The 9319-nt window shown below is 32.0% G+C and overlaps 1 pseudogene; it reads left to right on the top strand.

Moving 5' to 3' along the window:
* Positions 1-7981: 7981 nt before the first annotated feature.
* On the top strand, positions 7982-8724 carry LOC149229747 (protein GRAVITROPIC IN THE LIGHT 1 pseudogene; annotated as a pseudogene).
* The last annotated feature ends 595 nt before the right edge of the window (positions 8725-9319 follow it).

The following is a 9319-nucleotide window of genomic DNA, read 5'->3' as shown; positions in this document are numbered from 1 at the left end:
GAAGTAAACCTTTGGGGTTAGTATCTTCTCATCAAGCCCATCTACCGAGATATTTTCCTTGGGAAAAAAACTTTATATACCATAAATTACTTCTTGTTCATTAAATTTCTAAAATTTCGAGTGTATATGCTATAAATATGTATTTACAGGTGAATTTATATAAATATTAATATATATTTACAGAGGAATTTAGTAAATATTGTTTGGTCAAATGCAGTTACAAAAGGGGCGACATTTGTAGTGAAGAACCAATGCCCATACACAGTCTAGGCAGCTACATGTCCTTGTGGTGACAAAGCATTGGGACAGGGCCAAACATGGACTTTAAACATCGTCATAGGAACAACACAGGAGAGAATCTAGGATCGTACCAGATGCGTCTTCAATGTGAGTGGGCAAGGTAGGTGCAACACTAGTGACTACGATGGGTTGCACAATTATCAAGATTACATAAGTGTCCCTGCGACTCTTTTTGAAAATGCACTCAATTAGTATCTGAATCTAGATTTCTATGACATCCCTTTGGTTGATGGTTTTAATATTCCTCTCTCCGCAACTCCGTCCAATTCCAATTTCAAAACAATAGGATGCACTAGCAACATCAATGCCATCCACCCTTCAGATTTGAGAATAATTGATGGGTGAAAAAGTGCTTGTGTTGCTTTCAACAAGCCTGAATGTTGCTACATGAGCGACCATGCAAACAACTGTGGTCCCAAATTATATTCAAAATTCAAGGGGCAGTGCCCATAGGTGTACAACTATGCCAAGGACGATGCTACCATCATCTTTACCTGCCCTTCTGATGCTAATTACAACGTTGTCTTCTGCGGTAATTAACAACATAATATCCTAGTAAAGTAGATATAACTAAATAAAGGAAACTCGCTCTATGCAAAGTATGATAGTGTTAGCACCTTCACTGGCTCTTGTGGTGTTGATTACTAAACATCACTAAATAAAGTCAACTCCTTGTAGTATCATATTCACAATAAGAATGCCCTTGTATTTACATGCCAAGTTTTATGCAATATGGAAGAGAGTTAATTTTGAGGTATATATGAGTTGGGTTCTTTGGTGGAGATTAGTCTTCACTAATTCAAAGGTTAAAACTTCATGAGAAGGGTTGAGGATGAGAGGGGTTGAGGATAGAAGTCATTTTGGAGAATTAAAATTCCCAATGAATATCCAAACTAAACCAAAACTCACACAATCTTGATAATATTATTATATGAAAAATGAGTTCTAGAACTCTCACAATAATTACCCTCGATCTCTTTAGTCCAAACTTAAACCAAAAGCTAATCCAATGAAAATTTCCACGTTTACACATGATGCCGACATAATTTCCTAGTACCAAATAACTTAACATTAATTTTTGAGATGGTAACTATGCACTGGCCATTAATGAAATGAATATAGTTGTTTCTCTAGATTAAAAAAAATCTTAAAATATACCCAAAAAATTTACTGCCACCACATTTTTTTACTTCACACGGTTTTTGTTTTAATAAAAACAGAATTATGTTTTGGATAGAAAACCATGAAAATAAAAATTATAATGTTAATCATGTAATGTTAAATGAAAAAAATGACAATAGTATAATTGATTCAAGAGGTTCATTGAGCTGAGAGGCTTATTTTACATCTCATTATGAGAGTGATGTGTAATTCCATTATAATTGAGTCAAGAGGTTCATTGAGCGGAGAGGCTCATTTTATAGCTCAACATGAGAGTGATGTGTAATTCCATTTGTGGTCAACTTAGAACTTTAACAGTGTCTCTTTTAAAATAAAATAAAATATTATTTAAATTGAAAAATAATGTCGGCTATAATCAAAATAAAAAACAAATACACATATTTGGTTAGTTTTACTTAAAAATATTATATAACGTAGTCCCACTCTAATTGTGCCTGCTTTATTAGTTATTCATATTACAACTTGATATAAAGGGGATATGGTAAAAATATTTCACTCTCACTCTTAGTTATATACTAGATCCATTTTAACCCTGGATCTATCAAGCACTCAGAGGGATCAAATATCTCAAGGTACAAACCTTTTTTTGAGTGAAAAACTTGAGGATAGGTTTTCACATTGAGAGATTCGATCTCTCTCAGCGCTTGATAGATCCAGGGTTAAAATGGATCTAGGTTGGTTTCAATGGAAAATTTATGGAACATCTAATTATTCTAATCATTTTAAATATTATAAATATGTCTAAGATTAATATGGTCATTTTAATTTTAAGTTTTTTAGTTACCTAAGTTTATTGAGATGATAAAGACTACTAATAACTTGAATGATGAAAAATGATGAGATACAAATTTTGAATGCAAAGCGACAATGTAATAGTGTTGAATGATAGAAAATCCAAATAATAAGAATGTAGCAAATTACAAATAGTCTTCATTGTGATCAATCTCAAACTATTTTCTTCTATTGTTCTTATTATCACACCTGTTAGTCTTGCCATCTATTACTATGGATCATATGAAAAGGGTGGTTGAAATCATAGACCATTCAAATATTTAGTTAGGGTTATTGTAGTAAATGTCATACCTTGCCTCTCTTGCTCTCCAATACTAATAGTAGTTTTTTACAAAGTCAATAATTGTGACTTATGAAGTGTTAAACCCCAAATAAGTTTCAATGGTAGTTGTTTTCTATTACCTCATTTGAATGCAATGTGACTAACAATGTTGAATGATGGAAAATGAGAATAACAAAAATGTAGTCAAATACAAATAGTTTACAGTTTCAAGAAGAAAAGATTTCAGGTAAGTGAACATTTTATTTAAGATCAAAACTCAGTATTTTATTTATGGTTGAATTATTGTAACACAAAAATCAATGCCCGACATCAATAATTTTTTTGTACTTACACTGAAATCAATGCACACTATTAATCTAATTACTTTGAAATTAATGTACATCATATATTTAGCTACATCAAATCAGAAATCAACATCTACATTGAAATCAATGCATTTAGTGAAAGCATTCAAATAGATTTAGAAATCAACATCTATACTTAAACTAATGCATCTGGTTCAAGTAATCAAATAGGATTATAAATCAACATGCACACTAAAATCAATGCATCTAGTGTAAGAAGTAAAATAGGATTACGAATCAACATATATAATGAAATCAATGCATATAGTGCAAGCAATCAAATAATATTAGAAATCAACAAATACATTAAAATAAGTGCATATAGTGTAATAAATTAAATATGATAAAAATAAACATATAAATTGAAATCAATGCATCTATTTTAGTGAATAACATTGTATCTCTCTCTCTCTCTCTCTCTCCATATCTATCTACCTCTTCCTTCTTTCCTCTTTATGTCTCTCTCTTCTTCCCTCTCCCCACGCCATATATATATATATATATATATATATATATATATATATATATATCCTTATTTATCTCTCTATCTCACCCCCAAAACAAATTCTCTCTCTCTCTCTCTCTCTCTCTTCCTTCTCTCCCTCTCTCCCTTTCTCTGTTAATAACTTTTTTCTACTAATACTGAAATCAATGCACACTACTATTCTAATTACTTTGAAATTAATGTGCATGATACATCTAACTATATCAAATCAAAAATCCACATTTACATTGAAATAAATGCATCTAGTGCAAACATTCAAATAGAATTAGAAATCAACATCTACATTGAAATAAATGCATCTAGTGCAAGCATTCAAATAGAATTAGAAATCAACATTTACACTAAAATTAATGCATCTAGTGGAAGCATTCAAATAGAATTAGAAACCAACATTTACGCTAAAATAAATGCATCTAGTGCAAATAATCAAATAGGATTAGAAATCAAACAATCGAACAGGATTAGAAATCAACATGTACATTGAAATTAATGCATCTAGCACAAGCAATTAAATAGATCTTAGAAATTAACATTTACACTGAAATTAATGCATATAGTGCAAACAATCAAGTAAGATTCAAAATCAACAACTACATTGAAATAAACGCATCTAGTGTAATCAATGTAATAGGATTAGGAATCAACATCTACGCTGAAATCAATACATCTATTTCAATGAATAACATTGTATCTTCCCCTGCGTTTGTCCCCAATCTCTCTCACTAACCCCCTCCGCTCCTCTCTCTCTCTCTCTCTTGTCATCTATATCTATATCTCCCTCCATGTCTCCTTGTTTGTTTCTCTATATCACCCCCCAAACACACACACTCTCTCCATATCTATCTACCTCTCCCTCCCTCCCTCCTTCTCTTTGTCTCTCTCTTCTTCCCTCTCTTCCCCTCCATCTATATCTCTATCTCCCTCCTTCTCTCCTTCTTTGTCTCTCTATCTCACCCCCTAAACATGTGACACTCTCATATATATATATATATATATATATATATCACCCACCCTCCCTCTTCCTGGCCCCCTCTCTCTTCCCCTTCTCTCCCTCTCTCTCTCTCTCTCTCTCTCTCTCTCTCTCTATCTCTCTCTCTATCTCTCTGTATTTCTTCTTCCCTCCCTCTCTCCCCTCCTCCAACTCCATATTTATCTCCCTTCCTCCCACCTTCTCTCTATCGAGTCCTCTCTCTCTCTCTCTTTTTCTCCCACCTCCCTCTGTCTTCCCCAAATCATACTCTTTCTTTCTTCACCTTCCAATTCTGTCACTATCTTCCCCTTACAATTTACATTTTACATCCATCTTACTTACTTACTTACATTACCCCTACACATCTCCCATATACATATACATATTTTCTTTTGAAACAATTTGACATAATTACTTACAATACACATACACACCATATATATATATATATATATATATCTATATATATATATATATATATATATATATATATATATATATATATATATATATATATATATATATATATATATATATATATATATATATATATATATATAAGAATATAAGATGTGTATGTGTAATATATATATCCTAACATTTAAAAATGTTGACACACATACATTACATTACATTACTTATTTACATTACACACATCTCCTATATATATAGATATTTCCCAACATTTAAAAAATGTTGACAAACTTATATTACAATACTTACTTACATTACATATATCTCCCATATATTGGGTTGTAGAGTGCCTCTCCTTTTGTCTCTCCCCCTATCATACTCTCTCCCTCTCCACCCACAAACTTTGTCGCTATCTCACCCTTACTTTTTACATTTAAAATTTAAATTTTTCATTTTACATCTTACTTACTTACTTATGTACTTACTTACATTATGCCTACACATCTCCGTATATATATATATATATATATATATATATATATATATATATATATATATATATATTCATTCCTGACATTAAAAAGAGGTTGACATGATTACTTACTTACATTATACACATTACACACATCTCCCCTATACTGGGTTGTAGAGTGCCTCTCGACGCAATCACTATTAGTTATAAATAAAATATTTATATGTCTATATAAAATAAGATAATTTTATATCAACTTAAAATTCTTAAAAAAATAAAATAAAGTTGATATTATTTATATTTTCATATTTCAATTGGATATGTAAATAAACCATTTTAATATCCATGTTAACTAATTTATTTTAATATCAACTTGAGAAATAAATAAATAAAGATATATATATATATATATATATATATATATATATATATATATATATATATATATATATATATAGAGAGAGAGAGAGAGAGAGAGATATACCATAATAAAATATTTCATTGTGCAAAGAGAATAAGTAATTGAAAGTAAAAAGATTCAATTCCTTCCTTATAGCAGTAATGAGAGGGAGATGTATAATTAATTCAATTCTTAAAATAAAATTAATATATGACATTTAAAGCCCACGGGGCTTTGGATTGACGGTGAATGGGTGCACTACTAAGACACTCCTTGCGATAGGTCACCAGTTCAAATCCCCTGTGGGTGCTTAGGTAGTATTATATATATATATATATATATATATATATATATATATATATATATATATATGACATTTAAAAAATATTAATAGTAATTAAAAAATTCAATGTGCATCACAAAAAACATTTCAATATATATAATTAAGTAATATTGAAATGTATTTAAAAATATATTAATAGAAAAAAAAATTAATATGGATAATTTAATCCATAAATAAAATATCTCAATGCACATGTTAACTAAATTATTTGAGTGTCAATAATTTAATTATTATATATGGTTTAAAACTAGCAATTGCACTAGATGTTGCAAAGGAAACACCATAAGGCATAAATTCGAGAAGCATTGTGACATATAAAGAATCATTGAAGTTGAAAATGAGTAAACAAAATGTCTTTCAAAAATTGCAAAATTTGTATGTTTATCACGTTTTTAATTTACATAGACCATCTTTACCTGATTGTAGATTCTAAATATTTTGAAATGCAACATTATGATTAAAGTCAACTAACATATTCCAAAATCTGGAATCAAATTAAGCTAACCCTGATCCATAAGTAACAGTATGGTTGGAAAAACACCTCCTCAACAGTATGATGTGCCAACATCTTTTTTGCAAGTTGGACAACACTTGTGGGATTTCACCCATGAATTTTCTTCTACAACCATTCATCGTTAAATTTCATGCCAGCTACCAGTAGCAGGAATATTCTGAAATTTATTCTTCAAAACCTTCGTTGTTAAGATGTATTTCTAAGACTATGTACCCGCAATGCTCTATTTCAACTAATTGATCACCATTATATGGAACATAAGTGTCAATCAAAATTGTAACCATTCAGCTTTTGCTATTATTTGTGTTTTCAATCCACAGTCCAACAGTGGTTGGAGTCCTTAAGAAACCATCACATATTTCCAAGGAGAGATTGTGATTGCGAAATCCACCTTGAACAATGAAGGAAACCGCTATGAAAAAAATCTCATCGCTGGAATTTCTCTATCAGCTCTTAACTAAATGCAACCGTTGAACTTAAGAAATATTAATTACATTACTTACAGCCCAAAACAACGAAATGTTAACTAAATTTAGAAAGTGGAATATTAATTACATTCTTAAAAGCTCCACCCCATATTGATCTTTCTGCTGAGAATTTTGTTCCCAACCTCTCATCAAATGTGCTCTACAGCAGGTTCCCATTTTACCCACTTTGTCTAGAAGACAAAAGGGTCCTGCCTGAAACCAGCTAGAGGCAGCGTTATTGAGCCTGTAAGATTATATCAGTACAATTTGGGTTATGAAGGATTTAACCCAGAGGCTTCCAAGGATGTAGCATCAGAGTCATTGAAGGAAAATAAGAAAGAGCTTTTGAAAAAACAAGCAGATGGTGCAGTTTCTGATCATGAAAGTCTGGTTCACTGAATAAGGGCCATGGAAGACCTATTGAAGGAGACATTATCCGATGTATATCATTTGAAAACCTCTTATGCAAAGTTATAGGCAACCCATATTCCTTATGGCATAGAGAAGCTACAAGTGGCTGATAAGGAGGTGATTAGGGACATGACAAAGCTCTCAGAACTGAAGCAGTATTATAAGCAAAATATTTCCAGTGGAGACTCCAGTGGTTCTCAGAACCAGATTGGGTTAAGCTATGAGGAGAATTCAACAAGGGCTCTCCAGATTAAGATTGCACACAATAATTCTAGGATTGAAAGCTTGAAAAATGCATTGGAAAATATTAACTGAGAAAGGGTGAGCATAGAAGATAGGACATAAGGAAAAGTGCTAGAGATTCATTGTCTCTGAATATTGGGGATGGTCCTACAATTAAATTGTTGGAGACAAGCGTGCAGAAGATGAGAGAATCAACCAGGTGTTTCACCAAATCCCTGATTTCTTTGATGAAATCTGCTGAGTGGGATCTAGATGCAGCAGTTAAAAACATAGAACTAGGCATAAAATACACCATGGAAAGCCACAAAAAGTTGGCATTTCAATCCTATGTCTGCATGAGAATGTTCAGTGGATTTGAGAATGAGAATTTCTATTTGACTGGGAGCCTGTCGTCCATTATAGATCCTGAGAAGCACAGAAATGATTGTTTCAGACAGTTTTTGGACATGCAAAACATGGAGCCATCAGAGCTGGAGTCCATTCTCACACCAGACAACCTGTTTGGGAAATTTTGTATGAAGAAATTTCTCAATGTAGTGCATCCCAGGATGGAAGAATCCTTCTTTGGCAATTTGGAGCACAAGCACCAGATAGGTAGGGGACTCCACCCCAGGAGCCAATTTTACAGCCTATTCCTCAAATTTTCCAAGTCTGTGTGGTTGGTTCACAGGCTTGCATTTTCTTTTGACCCGCCTTTGTCTATCTTTCATGTCAAGAGAGGGGTGGATTTCGAGGGTTCCTACATGGATAGCTTGAATTCTGTGAATATGAATCATGATGTTGACAATACTGTTGCAAGTGAAGGTAATGTCCTACAGCTTCCTGAGAAGCCAAACCCTACAATTGTAGGGTTTACAGTGATGCCAGGTTTCAGGGTTGGCAAGAAGGCCATAGTGAGATGCCAGGTCTATGTAATGACTGCAACACCTGATCCTGCAATTAATGTTTTTGATCCGCTCTCGGCACCTCCCATGGAGGATCTGTAGGTTCATTGTTGTGTATCAAATATTTCTCCTTAGTTTTTGGTTTCAGGATCAATCTGTGGGAGTATTCATTTTGGTTGCTGTAAATGCATTGTGTTTTGTTTTCCAAGTTTCTGAGAAAACTTTGGAGAAATTCTAGGGGATGTTCTGGGGAATTCAAAGATGATAAAACTTTGGAGAAATTCCAAGGATGTTCTAGGCAATTCAAAGATAATAAAACATTGGAGAAATTCGAAGGGATGTTCTTGGGAATTCAAAGATGTTTTTTATACTTGTGGATACTTTTTTGGGAAATTTATGGTTATTTTAGTCAACCCATCCACAACGTTGTGGAGAGTTCTATGAAAATTGTGGGGAGAATTTTGTGAAATTCATGATTGTTTTGTCAAACTATCTACAATATTGTGAAGATTTTGGTGACAATCATTGTTGTTTTAGTCAAACAATCTGCAACATTATGAAGAATTTTGTGGGAATAGTGTATGGAAATCGAAAGACATATTTTAACATCTGTGAATAACAATTTTTAGAAAATTTATGGTCATAACTTTCTCTTCCATTAAAGTCAATTATTAAAGAATTAAAAGAGAATGTCAGAATTTCAAGGTATGTGAAATAATCACCAAACATAAAAATATTAATAAATAATAATATTTTAACATAAAAACATTAATAATATTAATTATAAGTTTACAT

This window comes from Pinus tabuliformis, chromosome J (assembly GCF_031772625.1).
Source record: "Pinus tabuliformis cultivar Carrire ecotype Pingquan chromosome J, CPIR1, whole genome shotgun sequence".
Taxonomy (NCBI): Eukaryota; Viridiplantae; Streptophyta; class Pinopsida; order Pinales; family Pinaceae; genus Pinus; species Pinus tabuliformis.
The sequence above is the reverse complement of the archived record's forward strand: the minus strand, read 5'-3'. Positions and strand labels throughout refer to the sequence as shown.